The sequence below is a fragment of the Haematobia irritans genome, chromosome 2, assembly GCF_050003625.1.
Source record: "Haematobia irritans isolate KBUSLIRL chromosome 2, ASM5000362v1, whole genome shotgun sequence".
NCBI lineage: Eukaryota > Metazoa > Arthropoda > Insecta > Diptera > Muscidae > Haematobia > Haematobia irritans.
The window spans coordinates 28,097,790-28,125,483 of NC_134398.1; the positions used below are offsets into that span (position 1 = coordinate 28,097,790).

Consider the following 27,694-nt stretch of genomic DNA (forward strand, 5'->3'; position numbering starts at 1 on the left):
AGTTATTCGGTATCTTATTAATAGCAAATAATTAAAATTTTGAAACATTTTAAGTAGTACAAAAACTACATAATTGATGGTGGGCCAATTAAAATTCTATACACCAGCAATAAAGTTAATGGACATTTCTTTTGAATGTATGGACTCTAGCACACCGATGTATATTTAATATAAAAATTTTACTATAATCCTTGCACTTAAATGATCATGACTTCATCATACAACCAGTTTACCACTCTAGCTGCTATGATATTAATTTTTACAATTTTTTGAATATGGGTGCGAATAATTAATATTAATTTTAAAATTGATAAGGGACTTGGGTACGTATGACAAATATTTTCTAGCGTATGTATATTATAATATGCATTTAATACATATTAGCAGATAATTATGTTGTATTAATATTAATGTAAAATAAAAACTAATATTAATGCAAACTAAAAACTCATGTAATCGATATAAATTCATGTTTATCCTTGAAGGAAACATAATTCAGGAAGATTTATTCATGAATTTGATCACTTCTATAAATTGTACAATTTCATGGAAAGTAATTTACTATTTATTGCTTCAAATAATTCCCTCTCTGGATCAGCTTTTAGTAAATAAATTACAAGAATTGATATTAATAGAAGAGATATATGGGTGCGTATAATTTATATTAACAATGAGAAAATCCACAAGAGCGTATGATAAATAACAATTGTCATAATGCGTATAATTTATATACTTTTCAAGTGGTCATTTTCGAAAACAACAAAAAAGGGTCAGATTGTATTCAATTTTTGTTAAAAAATGAACATCTATTCATTTTTACTTGCCTTGCTACTGGAAGAAACCAACCGCGGATTAATTCTTTTTATACCCTTCACCATAAGATGGGGGTATATTAACTTTGTCACACATCGAAATATTGCTCTAAGACCCCATAAAGTATATATATTCTGGGTCGTGGTGAAATTCTAAGACGATCTAAGCATGTCCGTCCGTCCGTCCGTCTGTTGAAATCATGCTAACTTCCGAACGAAAAAAGCTATCGACTTGAAACTTGGCACAAGTAGTTGTTACTGATGTAGGTCGGATGGTATTGCAAATTGGTCCACTTTTACCCCAGCCCCCATATAAACGGACCCCCAGATTTGGCTTTCGGATCCTCTAAGTGAAGCAAATTTCATCCGATCCGTTGGTATATGGTCTCTAACAACCATGCAAAAATTGACCCATATCGGTCGATAATTATATATAGCACCCATATAAACCGATCCCCAGATTTGACCTCCGGAACCTCGTGGAAGAGCAAAATTCATCCGACTCGGTTGAAATTTGGTACAGGGAGTTAGTATGTGGTCTCTAACAACCATGCAAAAATTAGTCCATATCGGTCCATATCGGTCCATAATTATATATAGTCCCCATATAAACCGATCCACAGATTTGGCTTTCGGATCCTCTAAGAGACGCAAATTTCATCCGATCTGGCTGAAATTTGATACGTGGTGTTAGTATATGGTCTCAAACACCCGTGCAAAAATGGGTCGAAATCGGTATATAATTATATATAGCCCCCATATATACCGATCCCCAGATTTGACCTCCGGAGCCTCTTGGAAGAGCAAAATTCATCCGATCCGGTTGAAATTTGGTACATTGAGTTAATATATGATCTTTAACAACCATGCAAAAATTAGTCCATATCGGTCCATAATTATATATAGCCCCCATATAAACCGATCCCCAGATTAGGCTTCCGGAGCCTCGTGGAAGAGCAAAATTCATCCGACTCGGTTGAAATTTGGTACATTGAGTAAGTATATGGTCTCAAATACCCAAACAAAAATTGGTCGAAATCGGTCCATAATTATATATAGCCCCCATATAAACCGATCCCCAGGTTTGACCTCCGGAGCCCTTTGGAAGAGCAAAATTCATCCGCTCCGGTTGAAATTTGGTACACTGAGCTAGTATATGGTCTTTAACAACCATGCAGGACTTGGTCCATATCGGTCCATAATTATATGTAGCCCCCATATAAAACGATCCCCAGATTTAACCGGAGCCCCTTGAAGGAGCAAAATTCATCCGATTCGGTTGAAACTTGGTACGTGGTGTAAATATATGTTCTCTAACAACCATGCAAAAATTTATCCAAATCGGGCCGTAATTATATATAGTGCCATATAAACCGATGCCCAGATTTGACCTCCGAACACGGTTGCCACTCGAACCAAGAATAATCTACCAATATTTGGAGTAAATTCTACCAAAAAACTACCGAACAAGAAAATCTTCTACAGAAAATTTTGTCAAAATTTTATTTCTAAAGAAAGTTTTGTCAAGATTTTATTCCTATAGAAAATTTTACCAAAATTTTATTTCTATAGAAAATTTTGCCAAAATTTTATTTCTATAGAAAATTTTGCCAAAATTTCATTTGTATAGAAAATATTGCCAAAATTTTATTTTTATAGAAAATTTTTCCAAACTCTTATTTCTATATAAAATTTTATTTCCATAGAAAATTTTGTCAAAATTTTATTTCTATAGAAAATTTTGCCAAAATTTTATTTCTATAGAAAATTTTGCCAAAATTTTATTTCTATAGAAAATTTTGGGAAAATTTTATTTCTAAAAAAAAAATTGGCAAAATTTTATTTCCATAGAAAATTTTGGCAAAATTTTATATATATGAAATTTTGTCAAAATATTATTTCTATAGAAAATTTTGTCAAAATTTTATTTCTAAAGAAAATTTTGGCAAAATTTTATTTTTAAAAAAAAATTGGCAAAATTTTATTTCTATAGAAAATTTTGCCAAAATTTTATTTCTATAGAAAATTTTGTCAAAATTTTATTTGTATAGAAAATATTGTCAAACTTTTATTTCTATAGAAATTTTGCCAAAATTTTATTTTCATAGAAAATTTTGGCAAAATTTTATTTCTATAGAAAAAAAGAATTCTATCAAACGGTAGATTTGACCGGAGCCCCTTGAAAGAGCAAAATTCTTCCGATTCGGTTGAAAATTGGTACGTGGTGTAAATATATGGTCTCTAACAACCATGCAAAAATTTATCCGTATCGGCCCATAATTATACATAGTTCCATATAAACCGATGCCCAGATTTGACCTCCGAACACGGTTGCCACTCGAACCAAAAATAATCTACCAAAATTTGGAGTAAATTCTACCAAAAAACTACCGAACAAGAAAATCTTCTACAGAAAATTTTGTCAAAATTTTATTTCTATAGAAAATTTTTTCAAAATTTTATTTCCATAAAAAATTTTGTCAAAATTTTATTTCTATAGAAAATTTTGGCAAAATTTTATTTCTAAAGAAAATTTTGGCAAAATTTTATTTCTAAAGAAAGTTTTGTCGAGATTTTATTTCTATAGAAAATTTTACCAAAAATTTTATTTGTACAGAAAATTTTGTCAAAATTTTATTTCTAAAGAAAGTTTTGTCAAGATTTTATTCCTATAGAAAATTTTACAAAACTTTTATTTCTATAGAAAATTGTGCCAAAATTTTATTTCTATAGAAAATTTTGCCAACATTTCATTTGTATAGAAAATATTGCCAAAATTTTATTTGTATAGAAAATATTGCCAAACTTTTATTTCTATACAAAATTTTGTCAAAATTTTATTTGTATAGAAAATTTTGACAAAATTTTATTTGTATAGAAAATTTTGCCAAACTTTTATTTCTACAGAAAATTTTGCCAAAATTTTATTTCTACAGAAAATTTTGCCAAACTTTTATTTCTATAGAAAAAAGAATTCTACCAAACGTAAAAAATCTACCATTTTTGTAGAATTCTATCAAGTGTGGTAACCGTGCCTCCGAAAACTCTTGGAGGAGCAAAATTCAACCGATTCGGTTGAAATTTGGTACATTGTGCTAATATGGACCATGCCAAAATTGGTCCATATCGGATATCTCGGCAAGTGTTATCGCAACCCAAGTAATTCGATTGTGCATGACAGTCTTTAATAGAAGTTGCTACGCAATCCATGGTGGAGGAGACATAAGATTCGGCCTGGTCGAACTTACGGCCGTATATACTTGTTTATATGGGTGCGTATAATTGATACTAATAGAAGGGATACATGGTGCGTATAATTTATAATATTAAAGAAGAAACCAAAATAACCCATAAGAGCGTATGATAAATAACAATTGTGGCAATGCGTATGACTTATATACTTTTAAGTACACATTTTCAAAAACAAAAAAAAGCCATATTATATTCGATTTTTTTAAGTAAAAAAAAAACACCATCAACTCTATTTTACAGCCCTCGTTACTGTAAGATACCCACCACGAAATCGTATAAAATACATTTTTGTCAAATAATAAAATTTTCTATTCTCTATTATAATATTAATATTTTTACTTAGTATTTCAAAATGTCTTTAGACCATAAAAATTTTGAATTTTATATAAGAATAATATACAATCTTAAAAGAAATTGTGATGACAACCAATAAGCCTACACTCTGTCTAAAAGATTAAAAATAAATTTAAGAATAATGAATATTGAATTTTATTCATTTTGAGAAAGAAAATGGAAGACGATTTTGTCGCAACAAATGCGCAATAAGCTAATTTTGGAAGAATATTTACAATTTGAATATGGAAGCTGCCCCAAGAAAATTTAAGAAAACTTTGATTTTTGTATCAAAGTGGTTATTTATTATATTTCTTTCTTTTTGTGTGAGACAAAAAAAAATTGAGGAAGGCATAGGAAAATGTGGCAAAAATTTGTTTTGGTTATTGAATTTTTTTCATTTTCCCAATTATTTTGTTATAAATTGCGCAAGGTGCAAAACGTTTACTCATGATTATTATTTTTAAAATAAATTTCATATAATTTGGCAAAGTTTGTAAGGGGAAGGCCAGCTGCGGTGCTAGCTGTAAATCTAAAAATATTTTTATAGCATATCGAAAACAAATCTTATCATCATCAGTGCATACTAAAGACCAATATAAGGAAGTGGTTGTAACAATCTATGAGTGGGGAAAATTAGTCACACAACAAATGTGACTAAGGTGAGAAAAGTTTGTGTAATAGAAAATCGCCTATCGGCAATGCTAAACGTATTTTTATTTTTTGGAGAATGCCCAAGATTTCATGAGCCATATTAATTCAATTTATTTTATTATCTTTTTAATATACATCTGTTAATTTGTTTTTTTTCTTTTAATGAAAATATAATTAAAGTTAAAAAGATCTTAAAAAAAAAATTTTTTTTCAAAAGACATAAAACATCTGCCTAAATTTGTTATCTTAGTTCCAAATGATATATTGAAATATATATAGAAAAATATTTAAGAAAATATTCCAGCTGCATTTAATATTTTTGCAATTGTTTATTTTTTCTTTAAATTCCATATTCCTAAAAACAACAAATGAATGATCCACATATAATATATATGATTCATTTGCGGCCAAACAAAAAGAAAGGCATAAAAAGAATAAATATATATACATTTTAAAGCCAAACATTATGATAAATTGTTTTCTTCAAAAACAGAAACTTTATTTTTATTTTATACGCATAATGTTAATGATATGGATCATAAAAAATTTTCCGTATTTACTAATGTTTTCTTGTCTACCATGACACTTATCTGAAAGTATCATCCAATTTAGTATCAACGATAATATAATTTTGAGTCATCGGAAAAAATTGCATATACAAAAAAAAAAAACGACCACCAAGAATGGAATTATATAAAAAATACACCATAATTGTAATATTCCACATTTTTTTATAAATATATAGCACCAAAAAATGTTCAGAAAGTGTTTAGTTCATACAAGAGAAATACAAGTTCATACAAGAAATAAATTGTAAGACATTTATATGCTTTTGTATAAACCTGTATCATAGATGCGTATAATTGATATTAATAGCATTAAACTAAAATCAACAGTTGCGTATGATAAATAAAAATTATTTTTGGTACTATAGTGCGCATAATTAACAATAACATGGAAACAAACTCAAAAGTTGCGTACGATGAATAAAAAATGATAAAAGTACCATAGTGTGTATAATTAATAATAACATGAAAACAAAATCAAAGATTGCGTATGATGAATAAAAAATGATTTAAGCGCATGAAATAAAAAATGAATTAAGTACCACAGTGCGTATAATAAATAATAACATGAAAACCAAATCAAAGGTTGCGTATGACGAATAAACATTGAATTAAGGTACCACAGTGTATCACATAATTGCCCGATTTTATTCATGAATGTATGCACTACGTAAATAATCATGGTGATAAGATGGGAACCTGAGTAACATAAAGAGACAATAAGGCGAGATGAATAATCACCTTGTAAAAATAATTCCAAATTTATTCCACTTTAAAAGTAGGAAATGTTTGAAAAAAAAATTGACAAAATTATTCGATAGAAATAAAATTTTCTATATAAATAAAATTTTGACACATTTTTCTATAGCAATAAAATTTTGAGAAATTTTTTCTACAACAACAAAATTTTAACAAAACTTTTCTATTGAAAAAAAAATTGACAAAATTATTGTATGGAAATAAATTTTTGACAAATTTTCTAACGAAATAAAATTTTGACAAAATTATTCAAACGAAATAAAATTTTTTAAAAAAATTTCTTAGAAATAAAATTTTGAGAAAATTTTCTATAGCAATAGAACTTTGATAAAATTTCTATAAAAATAAAATTTTGACCGAATTTTCTATAGAAATAAAATTTCGACAAAATTTTTCTATAGAAATAAAATTTTGAAAAAATTTACAATAGAAATAAAATTTTGACAAAATTTTTTATAGAAATAAAATTTTGAGAAATTTTTTCTATTGAAATAAAAATTTGAGAAAATTTTTGATAGGAATCTGATTTTAACAAAGATTTCTATAGAAATAAAATTTTGACAAAATTTTTCCATTGAAATAAAATTTTTTTACAGGAATCAAATTTTGACAAAATTATTCTATGGAAATAAAATTTTGAGAAAATTTTTCTGTAAAAATTTTGGAAAATTTTCTATAGAAATAAAATTTTGACCAAATGTTCTAAAGAAATAAAATTTGGCAAAACTTTCCTATAGAAATAAAATTTTGACAAAACTTTTCTATTGAAATAAAATTTTGAGAAAATTTTCTTAGAAATAAAATTTTGAGAAAATTTTCTATAGCAATACAATTTTGAGAAAATTTCTATAAAAATAAAATTTTGACAAAATTCCATAGAAATCAAATTTTGGCAAAATTATTCCATTGTAATAAAAATTTGAGAAAATGTTTGATAGAAATCAAATTTTGACAATGTTTTCTATAGAAATAAAATTTTGACAAAATTTTTCTATAGAAATAAAATTTTGACAAAATATTTCTATAGCAATAAAATTTTGAAAAAATTTACAATAGAAACAAAATTTTTAAAAAATTTTTCTATAGAAATAAAATTTTGAAAAAATTACAATAGAAATAAAATTTTGACAAAGTTTTCTATAGAAATAAAATTTTGACAAAATTTTTCCATTGAAATATAAATTTGAGAAAATTTTTTATAGGAATCAAATTTTGACAAAACCTTCTATAGAAATAAAATAGAAATAGAAATAAAATATAAAATTTTAACAAAAAATTCTATAGAAATAAAATTTTGAGAAATTTTTTCTATAGAAATACAAATTTGAAAAAATGTTTCCATTGAAATAAAATTTTGAGAAAATTTTTCTATAGAAATAAAATTTTTAAGAAAATTTTCTTAGAAATAAAATTTTGAGAAAATTTTTTATAGCAATGCAATTTTGAGAAAATTTCTATAAAAATAAAGTTTTGGCTAAATTTTCGATAGAAAAAGAATTGAAAAAATTTTCTATAGAACTAAAATTTTGACAAAATTTTTCTAAAGAAATAAATTTTTTTAAAAATTTACAATAGAAATGAAATTTTGACAAAATTTTTCCATTGAAATAAAAATTTGAGAACAGTTTTGATAGGAATCAAATTTTGACAAAATTTTTTCATTGAAATAAAAATTTGAGAAAAATTTTCCATTGAAATAAAAAATTGAGAAAAATTTTTGTAGGAATCAAATTTTGACAAAATTATTCTATAGAAATAAAATTTTGAAAAATTTGTTATAGAAATACAATTTTGAGAAATTTTTTCTATAGAAATAACATTTTTGAGAAAATTTTCTTAGAAATAAAATTTTGAGAAAATGTTCTATAGCAATGTAATTTTGAGAAAATTTCTATAAAATTAAAGTTTTGACCAAATTTTCGATAGAAAAAGAATTGAAAAAATTTTCTATAGAAATAAAATTTTGACAAAATTTTTCTAAAGAATTAAAATTTTTAAAAAATTTACAATAGAAATGAAATTTTGACAAAATTTTTCCATTGAAATAAAAATTTGAGAACAGTTTTGGAAGGAATCAAATTTTGACAAAATTTTTACATTGAAATAAAAATTTGAGAAAATTTTTCCATTGAAATAAAAATTTGAAAAAATTTTCCATTGAAATAAAAAATTGAGAAAAATTTTTATAGGAATCAAATTTTGACAAAATTATTCTATAGAAATAAAATTTTGAAAAAATTTGTTATAGAAATACAATTTTGAGAAAATTTTTCTATAGAAATAACATTTTTGAAAAAATTTTCTTAGAAATAAAATTTTGAGAAAATGTTCTATAGCAATGTAATTTTGAGAAAATTTCTATAAAAATAAAGTTTTGACCAAATTTTCGATAGAAAAAGAATTGAAAAAATTTTCTATAGAAATAAAATTTTGACAAAATTTTTCTATAGACATAAAATTTGAAAAAAAATTACAATAGAAATGAAATTTTGACAAAATTTTTTCATTGAAATAAAAATTTGAGACAATTTTTCCATTGAAATAAAAATTTGAAAAAATTTTCCATTGAAATAAAAATTTGAGAAAATTTTTATAGGAATCAAATTTTGACAAAATTATTCTATAGAAATAAAATTTTGAAAAAATTTGTTATAGAAATAAAATTTTTAGAAACTTTTTTATAGAAATAAAATGTTGACCAAATTATTCTATAAAAATAAAATTGTGACAAAATTTATTATAGAAATGTTGAGAAACGCTTTTATAGAAATAAAATTTTTACCAAATTATTCTATAGAAATAAAATTTTGACAAAATTTTCTATAGAAATAAATATTTGAAAAATATTTCTATAGAAATAAGATTTTAAGAAAAATTTCTATAGATATACAATTTTGAGAACATTTTCTATAGAAATAAAATTTTGAGAAAATTTTTCTATACAAATTATATTTTGAGAAAATTTTTCTATAGAAATAAAATTTTGAGAAATTTTTATATAGAAATAAAATTTTGACAAAATTTTCTATAGAAATAAAATTTTGACAAAATTTTCTACAGAAATAAAATTTTGAGAAAAACAAAGTCGATATTAAGTCAATATCTTTAAAATTTTTATTTTTCATACCAAAATATGTAAAATTTGTAAATTTCTCTTATTGGTACATGCTAAAAATATTTAAAATGTTACCCAAATAAACTGTCGCTGTTAGGGAAATAATAAATAAACTTCTAAAATAAAATAATAAAAAATTTCTTTCGAAATCTCTAAAAATTGGAGTGTAAATCACTTTTTATAAGGCAAATGAAAGTTAAAATCTACACGCAAAAAAACTATCACCAATATCTTTCCAATTAAAATTTTAATTGAATTCGAAAAAAATCGATTCAAAATTTAATTTCGACAACAAATTTGGTAATTGAAATAAAAATCAATCACAAAAAAATTAATATTCTCTTAAAATGTTTCCCTATTCTGAAATCATATATATAAAAATCTATCTGGGTATACAAATCTGTCAAAAATTGATTTTTCCCCATAAAATTTCGAGTATTCCATCAATTTTTTCAAATTTGTGTCTAGCAGGAACGATATCAAATCATATTGATACAAGGTTGCGTATGATCTATATTAGTTCAGAAACAACGGTTACGTATAATTAATATAAATTCTTGTAAGTGACACAATGCGTTTACTCTTATAATTTTACCCTACTATGAAAAGTCATTTACAAAGTGTTGGTGGATTTTAAAATCTGTAATATATGGAAAAGGTTTGCAAAATTTTACATGTTACATCAATTTTATTCAATTTTAACAAAGAGGAAGCATTTCTTATCGGATTAGGCTTCATTTCAAATTAAAACAGGGTTGCCTATGATTTATATTTATGCAGAATCAAAGGTTGCGTATAATTAATATGAATTGCGTAGGCTCATAAGAAAAACATACTCTGAATACCCATTTAATAAAATCAAAATGTTGATGGGTATTCAAATTTGCCAGACATGGATTTTTTTTTTTCATTTAATTTCACGCATATCATTAACTTTTAAAGCAAAAATTTAGCAAAGAGGGGGCTTTCTTACTATTTTACAAATCATTTACACTTCAAAAGCTGCGACCAGGAATTTTTATTTAGATATATATAAAAAATAAATGAAAATACGATAATTACTAATCTACATATTATATGCATAGCCTATGGCTAAGAATAGTGATTTATGTAAAATATATACAATTCTATTCACCGACAGTAATGAGAATGTACACGGATAAATTATTTTATTTAACATTAATTAAGCTAGATAAAATCTCGAGAAAATACTTAATGGTTTATAAGTGTGGATCGAAAAAATTATGCTTTATTTTAACTACACAAGGAGTTCTTTTAATTTAATTTTTTATAACTCTCTCTCTCTCTCTTCCCGAATTTTTAATGGGAATGTTTAACTTGTTTGTTTCAAACACGTTAGAAAGAGGGTAAGAATTAATAAAATGATACAGATTATTCAAATTTTGTAGGAAAAAAAAAATACTAAATCCATTTTAGAAAAATTGCGAATTTTTGCACATAACGCTTGTCAAATGTTTCAGACAAGCGTTAGAAGGCATGATTAGTCAGGAAAAATTATAAAAATTACTTATTTGGCATAAAATCACAAAATTTTTTAATTCACATTTAACCCTCTCATGCCCAATGTTGCCCATAGGAATATTGTGCTTATATGATTCTAAGTCCGGTTATTTTTATTTGTTCGGTATGCAATTTTTTGCATTATGTGACGAACCAGGATAGCAAGGACTTTGAGTTTTTTCATTTCATGTGTGTGTCAAGACTAACATGTATAGCGCATATAAATTTTTTAGACCGGTGTATTTTAATTCGAGCATGAGAGAGTTAAAACACTTAATTCGCATGGCACCTTAAGAACTGATACAAATTCTCTGCAACGTCTGTTGAAATGGTGAACATCCATCCTAAAGGGTGATACGGTCAAAATTTGGTCAAGGGAAAACGCGTGTAAATCGGTGAAATCGTTTATTTAAAAAATCAAATTAAATTTCTTTTTCAAGTTCAATTAGTATAAAATTCAGGAAAAATATTCAGTTAGGCTTTCGCTTTTCCAAATCCGAATTGCCGGGCCTCACGCTTGACACCTGCCATCAGATTTTGTACAGCCACCTTGTCCACCTTCTTCGCCGCAGAAAGCCAGTTTGCCTTGAACTGCTGCTCGTCCTTAGCAGTTTTTTTGGTCTTCTTTAGGTTCCGCTTGACAATAGCTCAGTATTTCTCAATTGGGCGGAGCTCTGGCGTGTTGGGAGGGTTCTTGTCCTTGGGAACCACCTGCACGTTGTTGGCGGCGTACCACTCCATGGCCTTTTTACCGTAATGGCAAGATGCCAAATCCGGCCAAAACAGTACGGAACAACCGTGTTTCTTCAGGAAAGGCAGCAGACGTTTATTCAAACACTCTTTCACGTAAATTTCTTGGTTGACAGTCCCGCAAGCTATGAAAATGCTGCTTTTCAAGCCACAGGTACAGATGGCTTGCCAAACCAGATATTTCTTTGCGAACTTTGACAGTTTTATGTGCTTGAAAATATCTGCTACCTTTCCCCTTCCTTTTGCCGTATAAAACTCCTGTCCCTTACGTCGTCCATTACCACGCAGTAAAACTTCGTCAGCATCGTCGTGTACAGCCTCCGGGTTCGTGCTTTGGCCGTCGTATTTTGTTTATCATCGCGATTTGGAGTCACTACCTTCTTGTAAGTCGATAGTCCGGCTCGTTTTTTGGCTCGATGCACGGTTGTAGACGATACACCCAGCTTATTTGCGGCATCTCGGAGAGAGAGGTTAGGGTTTCGCTTGGAACTACCGGCAACTCTCTTTGTCGTCTCAGCGGCTTCCGGTTTTTGATTTCCCCCCGATCCAGACTTCCTGGCTGACGACAAACGTTCCCCAAACACTTTAATTACATTTGTAACGGTTGATTTGGCAACTTTTAGCGATTTTGCCAGCTTTGCGTGCGAGTAGCTCGGATTTTCGCGATGTGCGAGCAAAATTTTGATACGCTGCTCTTCTTGCTTGGACGGCATTTTGACAACTGAAGAGTGAATTCCAAAATCAAAATAGGAGCAACATTCTACACACACACTTTCAAAATGAGGGGTGTTCAGGGTTTTTAAATGCAAAATTGAAAGAAATACGTCAAGTTTATATTGACCAAATTTAGACCGTATCACCCTTTATGACAAAACCATATTTAATTCATCGCTTCTGAACCATTTTTGCACCTCTTTCGGATCCAATAAGAAAAATTTTCACTACTTTTTTGACGACGCTTTTTTTTTTTGCTGGGACGTTTAGCAATTAAGGCTTATTTTATGAAAATAAAACTTGTCTTTCTTGGGTCATCAAACCTAAATCGTAGTTTCCTTTCATATTAAATGACACGAAATTTCATTTCAATGTATGCCACTAACCGGTCATTGGTTTAAATATTTTTTTGTTTTTAATTTCTCACCCTATTTAGTTTTATACAAAACTCCGCAGATAATTATCAGCGTTTTGTCTTCCCAAAAAAAAAAAAAAAATATTAAACCATAATAAGCGACAAAATTTGCAATAGCCTGTCATATTTGAGTATTTTCTTGCGTAAATAGGTTACCCACTAACCACACTGATGACACTTTTTGCGGATCTAAATGTCATTGAGGGAAAATCCATTCAATGTGAAATGCTTTTACAGGTTTTCTTGAGGTGAGATTCAGCGAACAAGAATAATTTCTTTTTATGGCCCATAACTACACAACAGGCATTCCAAAAAAGACAGGTAACAGACACTCTCTGCCCACTGGAACAAGAAGAGTCTTTTGTTGCCTTATGGCTGCAATGTATATATGTATGTTGGATTTCAGTTGGGTATGACAGGTTGCATGTCATGTTGCAACAAAATGAAGAAAGATTAAAAATAATAACAACAACTTATGTTAAAGAAACGACTTGTCTTGCTTACTTGAGTAAAAGAAAGAAAAAGTTAAGCCAGAGTATTTTAAAATCTCAGCAATGTTAAATCGAAAACAATTCCAAAATTAATTGGGTCAGTGTGATTCGCAAAAACCAATATCAACATAGCCATCAGAAATTCCGATAAAAACCAGTAAGGAAACGCATTATGGACGGGTCAATCAATAATGAATATTGACAATTGGGAAAAATGGAATTCATATTCAATTCTCACAACCGGTTACAAAACAAAAAAGAGTTTCATATTAACAAAATAAAAATATATTAAGAGGTCAGTGAAACCATCAAAGTAATAACAACTTTTCTTTAATCACGAAATTAATCCAATTAATTTTTATTTATTTTTAATTGAAATTGTTTCAATCACGAAATTGATAAAATCAATCACCAAAACCAATTAAAATATTTTTTTGTCCAATTACAATTTTAATTAGTTCAAATAACTAGGTGATTGAATTTTGTTGTGATTTAAATTCCTTGAATCATGAAATAACCAAAACCAATTTAAAAATTAATTGGTACAATTAAAAATTGGTCTAGGATCCCTTTAAAAATACGGATGAAATCGGTTCGCTTACATTAAATCGAACTAATGTGTCCACTACTTTTGAGACCTTTTACCTTCGTATTAACAAGTCAACAATTGCCGCACCTGAAAATATGCTAAGAAATTTTTCTATAGTGGGTAAATCGGCTTCATTTAGAAAATTGATGTAACGTGTGAAAATACTAATTAATTTTGTAATCAATTATACTTTTTGTACTATTGTACTGTGATTGATACTATTATTTTCGTGATTCGAGCAGTTTTAATTAAAAAATAATCGGATCGGAGTTTTATCTGAAGAAAAAAATTATTTCGGAAGAAAAAAATAGTTTCCGAAAAGTAATTTGGAAGACAATAGTAATTGCTTCCGAAGGAGAAATCAATAAGCTAATCACGAAGGAAGAGACAATAGCTTTCACAAGAAACCATAAGTACTTTGAAAGACAATAGTAATTGCTTCCGAAGGAGAAATCAATAAGCTAATCACGAAGGAAGAGACTATAGCTTCCACATGAAACCATCATTTATGAAGTAAGCAAACATATTGTACAGTACTTTTTTTGTAAAGTTTGGTCCAGGATCCCTTTAAAAATACGAAAGAGATCGGTATGATAACATTAAATCGAACTAATCTGTCCACTACAATAATTTTGAACAATTTTACCTTGTCGGACCATCGTATTAACAAGTGAATTAACTGTACAAGTGAACGCCTGAAAATATGCTAAGAAATTTTTCTGTAGTTCATAAATCGGGTTCAATTAAAAACTTGATGGAAAGTGTGAAAAATTAATTAATTTTTTTAATCAATTATACTTTTTATACTTTTCTTTGATTGATTCGGTTTGGAGTAGTAGCCATTAAAAAACAAATAAATAATTGGATCAGATTTTTATCTGAGCATAAAATTTATTTCAAAACAAAGAAATAGTTTCCCAATCTAGAATTCACAAAAATATTTTGGAAGAAAAATTTTCTATCTATGGAAAGACAAACTAACTACCCAAAAAGTAATTGCTAAAATTTAGTGCAGTAGTTTTCATAAATGTTGGTCCTTGGTCCAGGCAATAGCTTCTGAATCTAGAAGTCAAGAAAGTACTTTGAAAGAAATATTTATTTTATGGAAAGAACAAAAACCTCCTAAAACGTAAGTCATTCTAAAGGAGAAAACAATCAACTAAAGCATATAAGACAAAGCCAATCTTCCACAAGAAGCAACAAATTTTTAATAAAAATTTCTATAGACCAAAAATTTGACAAAATTTTCTATAGAAATAAAATTTTGATAAAAATTTCTATAGACCAAAAAATTGACAACATTTTCTATAGAAATAAAATTTTGGAAAAATTTTCTATAGAACTAAAATTATGACAAAATTTTCTATAGAATAAAAATTTTGACAAAACTTTTCTATAAAAATAAAGTTTTGACAAAATTTTCTATAGAAATAAAATTTTAACAAAATTTTCTATAGAAATATAATTTTGACCAAATTTTCTAAAGAAATAAAATTTTAACAAAATTTTCTAAAGAAATAAAATTTTGACAAAATTTTCTATAGAAATAAAATTTTAACAAAATTTTCTATAGAAATAAAATATGGTCCAAATTTTCTATAGAAATAAAATTTTGACAAAATTTTTCTATAAAAATAAAGTTTTGACAAAATTTTCTATAGAAATAAAAAAAAATTTGACAACATTTTCTATAGAAATACGATTTTGACCAATTTTTTTTTTAAAGAAATAACATTTTGGCAAAATCTATATATATATAAAATTCAATCTATATTTGTTTATTTGTTTGTTTGTTTGTTTGTTTGTTTGTTTGTTTGTTTGTATGTTCCGTGTTGGCTCCGAAACGGCTGAACCGATTTACTTGAAACTTTCAGAGATCGTAGAGGGCGTTCATGTGGTGAAAATAGGGTACCTCCTTTTTTGACACCTGGTCGCGGAGGGGGACCTCCCCTCCGTCGGACTTTTTGAAAATTGGACCAAAGTTGACCGATTTGCTTGAAATTTTCATTGAAGATTGGGGTTGGCATCTAGACAAAGATCCGCTACTTTTTATTTCGATATTTGGTGGTGGAGGGGGGCCACCCCTTTGTTCAACTTTTTCTTTAAGTACAGTGAAAAAACTAAAATTCTCTAAATTATCTGAGATTTACAGAGAACATGTGGTGAGGTTATGGAATTAATATGGGGTACCCGATGATTTCATATGTGGATGGGGAGGAGGACCTCCCCTTTGCCCTACTTTTTGAAACTTGGAACAAAATTATGCGATTTGCTTGAAATTTTCATTGAATGTTGGGGTTGGCATCTAGACAAAAATCCGCTACATTATTTTTCGATATTTGGTCGGGGAGGGGACCACCCCTTTGCCCGAATTTTTCTTTTTTTTTTTTGAAAGTACAAACAAAACTAAACTCCCCCGACTGAAATTTTACGGAAAAAATGGGTTATGGGTTATGAAAAATAAAAGGGCATAGGGAGACATAGAGCAAAATTTAAACATCGCCGATCTACTTGAAATTTACAGGGAACGTGGGAGGAGGTGATTAAATTTATACATGATTTTTAAATTAGTATATGATTTTTCGATATCTGGTTGGGGAAGGGGAAAATTGAAATAAACTTTGTCGATTTACTTCGATAGAATTTGTAGGGACCATTGAGTAGTTGTGAAATTAATATAGGGTACGTGATAGTCCGATATCAGGTCGGAGTGGAGCGAAGGTGGCGGGAGGGTTCCCTTTTGTCCGTTTTTTTTCTTACATTGAAAGTAGAGGGTTGTCCGTAAATGGGAACTCGGTACATAAAGGGTGATTCTTTTGAGGTTAGGATTTTCATGCATTAGTATTTGACAGATCACGTGGGATTTCAGACATGGTGTCAAAGAGAAAGATGCTCAGTACACACAAAAAAATTTTTTTCTGATTCAATCACGAAATTAATTGATCCAATTAATTTTTTAATTGAAATGTCTTCAATCACAGAATTGATAGTATCAATTAAAAAATTAATTGACAGTCAATTAAAAAATTAATTGATCCAATTAAATATTTAATTGATACTATTAATTTGTGTGATTGATTTTTATTTCAATTAAAAAATTTGTTGAATCAATTAAATTTTTAATTGAATATTTTTTAAAACTCAATTAAGATTTTAATTGGAAAAATTTTCGTGAAAGTTTTTTCTGTGTATGCTTTGACATTTCATCATGAATAGACTTACTAACGAGCAACGCTTGCAAATCATTGAATTTTATTACTAGAAAAGTTGGCAGAAAATCCGCTTTTTTATCGACAAATTTTGTTCAGCGATGAGGCTCATTTCTGGTTGAATGGCTACGTAAATAAGCAAAATTGCCGCATTTGGAGTGAAGAGCAACCAGAAGCCGTTCAAGAACTGCCCATGCATCCCGAAAAATGCACTGTTTGGTGTGGTTTGTACGCTGGTGGAATCATTGGACCGTATTTTTTCAAAGATGCTGTTGGACGCAACGTTACGGTGAATGGCGATCGCTATCGTTCGATGCTAACAAACTTTTGCCAAAAATGGAAGAACTGAACTTGGTTGACATGTGGTTTCAACAAGATGGCGCTACATGCCACACAGCTCGCGATTCTATGGCCATTTTGAGGGAAAACTTCGGAGAACAATTCATCTCAAGAAATGGACCGGTAAGTTGGCCACCAAGATCATGCGATTTGACGCCTTTAGACTATTTTTTGTGGGGCTACGTCAAGTCTAAAGTCTACAGAAATAAGCCAGCAACTATTCCAGCTTTGGAAGACAACATTTCCGAAGAAATTCGGGCTATTCCGGCCGAAATGCTCGAAAAAGTTGCCCAAAATTGGACTTTCCGAATGGACCACCAGACGCAGCCGCGGTCAACATTTAACCAGACGCAGCCGCGGTCAACCAGACGCAGCCGCGGTCAACATTTAAATGAAATTATCTTCAAAAAGTAAATGTCATGGACCAATCTAACGTTTCAAATAAAGAACCGATGAGATTTTGCAAATTTTAGGCGTTTTTTTTTTTTTTAAAAAGTTATCAAGCTCTTAACAAATCACCCTTTAATTTTATGATTTTTGCACAGGCTTCTGCCAGACTTCTTTTTAGTAAAGAACTTAAATTTACATGAAATTGGCAGCCAACGTAGAGGGTGCATCATTTTCCAACATTTTAGCAAATGTTAATGTGGTAAAATTGTTTACTATTTTTGCTTTTTCCGATTTATTGGATGGGAAACAGTAATTATTTTATGTTATTATAATATAGTGCTTAATTTTCAGATATGTTGAGGAGAAGGATACCTTTCCTTGACAAACCACACTTAAAATTCACAAGAAATATGGAAGATGGTACACCCTCTCCCGCCGTATTTGTACCTATAAACGAAAAATCAAGTAGTCCGATTTGTTTAAAAGAATTCAAATCTTTTCGAATTTGTTTTCAGCACGAAGGATATAGTTGACTAAGTTAACGCAAAATATTCCTTCAAATACGCTTCGGAAGGCGCAGCGAATTAGAAATCGAATTTTAACAAAATTTTCTGTACAAATAAAATGTTGACAACATTTTCTATAGTAATCCTACACTGTAATTATAAGTCTTTAAACTTGTTGGGTAGGTAGAAAATAAAATTTTGACAACATTTTTCTAAAAAAATAAAGTTTCGACAAAATTTTCTATAGAAATAAAACAAAATTTTGACAAAATTTTCTATCGAAATACAATTTTTACCAATTTTTTTTTAAATAAAATTTTGGCAAAATATTCTATAGAAATAAAATAAAATTTTGACAGAATTTTCTATAGTAATCCTCGCACTATAATTATAAGATTTTAATATTGTTGTGTAAGTAGAAAATAAAAATTTGACAAACTTTTTCTATGAAAATAAAGTTTTGGCATAATTTTCTATAGAAATCACATTTTAACAAAATTTTTCTATACAAATAAAATTTTGACAACATTTTCTATAGTAATCCTGCACTGTAATTATAAGATTTTAATCTTGTTGTGTATGTTATGTACTCAATAAAAATGAAATGAAAAAAAAAAATCTGACAAAATTTTCTATAGAAATAAAATGTTGACAAAATTTTCTACAGAAATAAAATTTTGACAAAAATTTCTATAGGCCAAAAATTTGACAAAATTTTCTTTAGAAATACAATTTTGACAAAATTTTCTAGAAAATTATTCTACAGAAATAAAATGTTGACAAAATTTTCTAAGAAAATAAATTTTTGACAAAATTTTCTATAGAAATAAAATTTTGACAAAATTTTCAATAAAATTAAAATTTTGATAAAATTTTCTATAGAAATATAATTTTGACAAAATGTTCTATAGCAATAAAATGTTGACAAAATTTTCTACAGAAATAAAATGTTGACAAAATTTTCTATAGAGATAAAACTTTGACAAAATTTTTAATAGAAATCAAATGTTGATAAAATTTTCTATAGAAATAAAATTTTGATAAAATTTTCTATATAAATGAAATTTTGACAAAATTTTCTATAGACATTTTGACAAAATTATTTCATCTAAAAGTAAAATAATTATATATAAATAAACAATAATACAGTAAATAATTGATTGCCCCAATTGAAAAATGAATTTAAATTTTCGACCAAAATCAATTAAATTTTTAATTTTACCAATTAAAAAAAATATGGAAAGTACCGACTAAATAAATATTGTTTTTTTAAACAAATACATTTGTTATTTGTAATTAATTCTGTGATTGATACTATCATTTTCGTGATTGTAGACATAACAATTAAAAAATTAATTGGATCAATTAATTTCGTGATTGAATCAGAAATGAACAATTTTGGTGTGTAGTCAACCCGAAATTCCCCTTTATTACAAAGTACTTTCTTTAAGGAAAATGTATCCCAAAAGAATGATAATCATACACTCAAAAAAAGTGAACTCTCTATTTCACTAAAGCCATATTAACTTTATATTAGTTCATAGAATCATTATGTTTGGAAAAAGTTTATTTTAGTCAAATAATTTTTTGCGTATGTTAGTTAAATGAACTAAAAAACGGGAAAAAGTTATACACAAATAAAGCATAAAGATTTCCTAATTTCGTATTTCTTACAAAATAGTTCATTATTTCTTAAAATTTGTAAATTTTACCAAAAATGTGTCCATCATGAACTTCGTATGTCACTAAAGACATTCTTGCAATTTTGAACTCCAAGATTTCTCTTAAAACTACAAAATTTTCCTTAACTACCGAAAAAATTTAGTTATGTCTAATAAATTTTCTTGAATTTGTCGAAAAATATTTACTTATTTTTGCCATATCGGAGTGATGCCAGCTCTTGTAATACCGTTTAGTTAAAATTTTCTAAAAAAGTTCCAAATTTTCTAAAATTAATCGAAAGTTATCTTTCCTGGTGGGTTCAGTGTAGAAATATTTATTAATATTATTATTTATTTATTTTTTTTTCAATCTTTGTCTAAAATTTCGTTCCTTAAAAGAGAATTTCGTGTTTGCGGATATATTTCCAAAATTATATAGAACAAAAGGAAATATTTAAATGGAAATTACCTTATTTTGGTTAATTTGTTCTCCAAATTTTAAATGCAAACAATAGATGCTTTCCAGCATCATTAACAAAAGTCTTTTTTAACCATATACAGTCAATTTAATTTCCACAAATGAAGTCGTGCTTTTATTATTTATACCAAAAAAAATTTTTCTCAGAGAAATATTATTGCGATTTCTGTGTATTTATAGTAATAAGAACAAACTACCATTAAACATTTATTTCATGTTTACAAACATGGACATTGATTATACGCTTGCTTGCATTAAATATTTCCTATAAAAAAATATACGTAAGTGCGAATATATTCGTATAGCCATACATATGGCGACACAAAGTCCTACAGAAAAAAACTTGATTTTACCTTTTGTAGTTTATATACTGAAGTCTTAGGCGAGTAACTCGAAACAAAAACGTTTTTATTATCAAACATATGAAACAATATAGTGACTCGATATTGATATATCTTAAAACTTTCTTCCTCTTGTCGAAATATTTGAAAATATTACTTCCGGTTTTTGAAACCCATTCAAAAAAAATCAAAAAATTAAATAAAATAAATTTTCAAAATATTTAAAACCCACTCTGAAAGAAAATCATATCATTTATGGGAAATTACCAACATATGTATAGTGAAGAGCCATAATAATTGACGTCACAAACAATAATTTTTAAATTCGATTTAAATTCAAATAGACAAGCGACATGGCTAGTGGTCTAAATTTCTCTATTAGATGCTGGGATATTTTTGTATAGAGCAGATATAACAATGAACACACAATGTTTTAATATACGAGAATGGTCCGAAAAGTACTACGCCTCACCGCCTGATGGAAAGATTATCGTAAGAGCATATCGACTATCGACTTTCTGAAGAACATGAAGTCAAAATTTCAGCCAGATCGGTTCTTAGTAGTACGATAAACAGGTAAAGGGTGATACGGTCAAAATTTGGTCAATATAAACTTGACGTATTTCTTTCAATTTTGCATTTAAAAAACCTGAACACCCCTCATTTTGAAGGTGTGTGTGTGTGTAGAATGTTGCTCCTATTTTGATTATGGAATTCACTCTTCAGTTGTCAAAATGCCGTCCAAGCAAGAAGAGCAGCGTATCAAAATTTTGCTCGCACATCGCGAAAATCCGAGCTACTCGCACGCAAAGCTGGCAAAATCGTTGCCAAATCAACCGTTACAAATGTAATTAAAGTGTTTGGGGAACGTTTGTCGACAGCCAGGAAGTCTGGATCGGGGGGAAATCGAAAACCGGAAGCCGCTGAGACGACAAAGAGAGTTGCCGGTAGTTTCAAGCGAAACCCTAACCTCTCTCTCCGAGATGCCGCAAATAAGCTGGGTGTATCGTCTACAACCGTGCATCGAGCCAAAAAACGAGCCGGACTATCGACTTACAAGAAGGTAGTGACTCCAAATCGCGATGATAAACAAAATACGACGGCCAAAGCGCGATCCCGGAGGCTGTACACGACGATGCTGACGAAGTTTTACTGCGTGGTAATGGACGACGAAACCTACGTCAAAGCCGACTACAAGCAGCTTCCGGGACAGGAGTTTTATATGGCAAAAGGAAGGGGAAAGGTAGCAGATATTTTCAAGCACATAAAACTGTCAAAGTTCGCAAAGAAATATCTGGTTTGGCAAGCCATCTGTACCTGTGGCTTGAAAAGCAGCATTTTCATAGCTTGCGGGACTGTCAACCAAGAAATTTACGTGAAAGAGTGTTTGAATAAACGTCTGCTGCCTTTCCTGAAGAAACGCGGTTGTTCCGTACTGTTTTGGCCGGATTTGGCATCTTGCCATTACGGTAAAAAGGCCATGGAGTCGTACGCCGCCAACAACGTGCAGGTGGTTCCCAAGGACAAGAACCCTCCCAACACGCCAGAGCTCTGCCCAATTGAGAAATACTGGGCTATTGTCAAGCGGAACCTAAAGAAGACCAAAAAAACTGCTAAGGACGAGCAGCAGTTCAAGGCAAACTGGCTTTCTGCGGCGAAGAAGGTGGACAAGGTGGCTGTACAAAATCTGATGGCAGGTGTCAAGCGTGAGGCCCGGCAATTCGGATTTGGAAAAGCGAAAGCCTAACTGAATATTTTTCCTGAATTTTATACTAATTGAACTTGAAAAAGAAATTTAATTTGATTTTTTAAATAAACGATTTCACCAATTTAGACGCGTTTTCCCTTGACCAAATTTTGACCGTATCACCCTTTATACAAAAATCGACGTTTTGTCCACAAAAAAGCCCATAAATTATTTTTTTTTTTCCAAAAAAGTCGAAAATCGATTTTTTTCTCAAAACAATGTAGAAAAGTCGAAGCCGGCCTTTTGTAAACTTCAACTTCGACAAATTTCACAATCAACTAAAATGTGCGAACTGACTTTATTTTGATTTAATTTTCTGACAATTGACTTGAAAAAATATTGCAAAAAAAAAAGTCGAAAATCAACAAAAAAAAGTCGAAAATTCCAACACAAGAAGTCAATTTTTCCACATTTTGAAAAAGCGAAAAGGTCGAAAATTCGACTTTGCGAAAGTTTCCTTATCCAAATTTTTCAAAAGTCGAAAATTCGACTTTGTCAAAATTTCAAAGTCGAAAGATCGAAAATCGAAATTTCCCAAATTTTTCAAAAGCCGAAAACAGAAACAGAAAAAAAATTTTCGAATTTTTAAAAAGCCAGGAATTCAATTTTTCAAACGTCGAAAACATAAAAAAGAATTTTCCGAATTTTGAAAAAGCCAAGAATTCGAAAATTCAAAAAAATCTATTTTTTCAAATTTAGGAAAAACAAGAATTCGAAAAGTCGAAATCTCAAAAAGTCAACGTTTCGAATTTAAAAAAAAAAAGTATTTTTTTTAAGCCAATTACTTATGGTATCACCCTCGTAAAACGAAAAGATAAATGCATTTTTCCCATAGAAACTCTAGCAGACATGTTTATAGTTTCTTTCTGGCAAATTTTGGCAAACGTATGCTGATTTCACACGACAAATGTTCCCTGTCATAGATAAAATATTGAAAAGTAAAAAACCACATTATTTCAATATTCAATTTTTCGAAACATTTTCAAATACCATTCTAAGCGATTTGATATCTTAAGTTTGTTTGTTCTCTTGCAAAGAAATCGATCTGGTGATATAGCAGATAACCAGACGCGACTAGAACAGACGTCTTAACAAGTTGGAGGTTGTTAACTGTCAGACAGCAGCCACCAACAGTAGCCTAGTTTCCAGGGTAAAAAAAAAATTCAACCTTTGCACCTTGCTTACCAAATAGCCCTGAAAACAAAACAAAAACGCAAATCTGCTACATCTGTGGGATGGGTGGATTCCATCCAATTGCTTCACCCACATTTTTCTTTGTTTTACTGTAAATTCTGCTTTATAATGATATTTAGTCTTGTCTTAGATATTTTTCAATTGTCAATCGTTAATGTAGCCCGTTAACCAATGCATACAAATTAGAGCATCAACCACAATGTCGATTTGTGGTGACGCAATTTAAGTAAATCGCCTCGATTTAGTCTACACCACAACACCAGCAGCCAGCCGCAATGATGAGATGGACGGACGGACAGACGGACGAACGAATTGTCGGATCAAAGTTTTAATGAAACCAAGTCAGTGGCAAATTGAATTGCGGTTGTTTTCCTTTAACATACTTTCTGAGAACTGAAGCTGACTGTTGTCATTATTCGTCGTCGTCGCTAATGGCCGCGTCAAAAACCTCTTAATAAGTAAGTCATTATTATTATAAGGGAGAGCGCCCATATAATTTTGTAACATATTGTTGACAGTTAAATTGTTGCCAACTAATTGTTGTCAACAACCGTGGCTGAACGTTTTACGATTTGGTCTAAATGGTTAACGATGGGAATTTGCGGTAGTAAAAGATTTCCAAGCGGAGAAAAGGTTACACAAAATTAGATTACCTGAATCGTGGAACGTTAATACTTTTGAAGACTGGAAATAGAACAAAAATTCTATAGAAAATGTTTGCAAATTTTTTTTTATAGAAAATTTTTGCGAAATTTTATTTCTATAGAAAATGTTTACAAAATGTATTTCTATTCTCACAATTTTGTCAAAATTTTATTTCTGTGGAAAATTTTAACAAATTTTATATCTATAGAAAATTTAAGCAATATTTTATTTCTATAAAAAATTTTAGTAAAATTTTGTCAAAATTTTCTATAGGAAATTTTCTCAAAATTTTGTTTCTATGGAAAATTTTATTTCTATAGAAAAATTTTGTCAAAATTTTATTTCTATAGCAAATTTTGTCAAAAAATTTATTTCTATAGAAAATTTTGTCAACATTTTATTTCTATAGAAAATCTTCTCAAAATTTTATTCCTATAGAAAATTTTCTCAAAATTGTATGTCTATAGAAAATTTTCGCAAAACTTTATTTCTATAGACAATTTTGTTAAAATTTTATTTCTATAGAAAATTTTTGCAAAATTTTATTTCTATAGAAAATTTCCAAAAATGTTATTTCTATAGAAAATTTTGTCAAAATTTTATTTCTATTTCTATTTTCTCAAAATTTCTATAGACAATTTTGTTAAAATTTTATTTCTATAGAAAATGTTTGCAAAATTTTATTTCTATAGAAAATTTCCAAAAATTTTATTTGTTATTTCTTTAGAAAATTTTGTCAATATTTTAATTTTATAAAAAATTTTGTCAACATTTTATTCCTATAAAAAATTTTAGCAAAATTTTATTTCTATAGACAATTTTGTTAAAATTTTATTTCTATAGAAAATTTTGTCAAAATTTTATTTCTATTGAAAATTTTCTCAAAATTTTATTTCTATAGATAATTTTGTTAAAATTTTATTTGTTATTTCTTTAGAAAATTTTGTCAATATTTTAATTTTATAAAAAATTTTGTCAACATTTTATTCCTATAGAAAATTTTAGCAAAATTTTATTTCTATAGAACATTTTTGCAAAATTTTATTTCTATAGAAATTTTTTGCAAAATTTTATTTGTCAAAATTTTATTTCTATAGAAAATTTTTTCAAATTTTTTTTCTATAGAAAATTTTGGCAACATTTTATTTCTATAGAAAATTTCCAAAAATTTTATTTCTTTAGAAAATTTTGTCAATATTTTAATTTTACAGAAAATTTTTTCAACATTTTATTTCTATAGAAAATTTTCTCAAAATTTTATTTCTATAGAAAATTTTCTCAAAATTTTATTTCTATAGAAAATTTTCTCAAAATTTTATTTCTATAGAAAATTTTCTCAAAATTTTATTTCTATAGAAAATTTTCTCAAAATTTTATTTCTATAGAAAATTTTCTCAATATTTTATTTCTAAAGGAAATTTTAGCAAAAATTTATTTCTATAGAAAATTTTAGCAAAATTTTATGTCTATAGAAAATTTTCGCAAAATTGTATTATTCTATAGAAAATTTTAGCAAAATTTTATTTCTAAAAAAATTTTTTTAATTTTATTTCTATAGAACATTTTGCCAAACCTTTCTTTTCCCAATTTTTTCAAAATTTTATTTCTATAGACAATTTTGTTAAAATTTTATTTCTATAGAAAATTTTGTCAAAATATTATTTCTATAGAATTTTTTTCAAAATTTTATTTCTATAGAAAATTTTCTCAAAAATTTATTTCTATAGATAATTTTCTCAAAATTTTTTTTCCATGGAAAATTTTGTCAAAATTTTATTTCAATCGAAAATTTTAGCAAAATTTTATTTCTATAGAAAATTTTGTGAAAATTTTATTTCTGTAGGAAATTTTGTCAAAATTGTATTTCTATAGAAAATTTTAACAAAATGTTATTTCTATAATTTTTTTTTCAAAATTTTATTTCTATAGAAAATTTTCTCAAAGTTTTGTTTCTATAGAAAATTTTCTCAAAGCTTTATTTCTAACATATAGAAAATTTTAGCAAAATTTTATTTCTAAAGAAGATTTTGCCAAAATTGTATTTTTCAAAATTTTATTTCTATAGAAAATTTTGCCAAAATTTTATTTCTCAAAAAAATTTTCTCGAATTTTTATGTCTATAGAAAATGTTCGCAACATTTTATTTTGATAGGAAATTCTGTCAAAATTTTATTTTTATAAAAATTTTCTCAAAATTTTATTTCTATAGAAAATTTTTGCAAATTTTATTTTTATAGAAAATTTTCTCAAAATTTTATTTTTATAGAAAATTTTCTCAAAATTTTATTTATATAGAAAATTTTGTCAAAAATTGTATTCCTACAAAAGATCTCAAAATTTTATTTCTATAGAAAATTTAGTTAAAATTTTATTTTTATAAAGAATTTTATCAAAATTTTAATTCTATATAAAATTTCATTTCAATAGTAAATTTTGTCAACATTTTATTTTTATAGAATATTTTGTTACAATTTTTTTTCTATAGACAATTTGTCAAAATTTTATTTATATAGAAAATTTTGTCAAAATTTTGTTTTTATAGAAAATTATGTCGAAATTTTATTTATTTCGAAAATGTTTGCAAAATGTAATTTTCATAGAAAATTTTGTCAAAATTTAATTTTTATACAAAATTTTGTCAAAATTTTATTTATATAGAAAATTTTCTCAAAAATCTCAACTGAGACATTAATTGGAAAAATTTTCGTGAAATTTTTTTCTGTGTAATTTAAAACATTTCTGTATAAAAGATTAGAAATCTGCACCTTTTTATTGTAAATTTGATGTACGATTTTTTCGTTACTTGAAAATTGAACTACCCAGCAAAAAAAGCGTCGCCAAAAAAGTAGTGAAAATGTTCTTTTTGGATCCGGAAGTGGTGTAAAATTGACGCGTTGAATTCAACATGGGCTTGTCATAGGACGGATGTCCACCATTTCTACAGCCGTTGCACTGAATTTGCATCATTTCTTAAGGTGTGATCCGAATTCAGTGTTTGGATGTGAATCAACAAATGTTCACCCATGTTCCGATATCCCCTTTAATTCCACTTCCACTATTCACGTCAAACCTACGAACGTGAAAATTTGGTGTCTTAATTCCACGTTCTTTTTTGAACTTTTCTGTAACCAACTGGGTTGCACAAATCACCCAAAAATTCACTAAGGCGGAAATCAAAATAAATGGAATCAATAGACTTATTATAATTTAAGA

General features: G+C 27.9%; 1 protein-coding gene across 1 annotated transcript in view; it reads left to right on the forward strand.

Annotated features, from left to right (window-relative positions):
• Nucleotides 1–27,694, forward strand: part of LOC142224503 (uncharacterized) — a 97,411-nt gene that overhangs the window by 25,234 nt on the left and 44,483 nt on the right. The window lies entirely within an intron of this gene.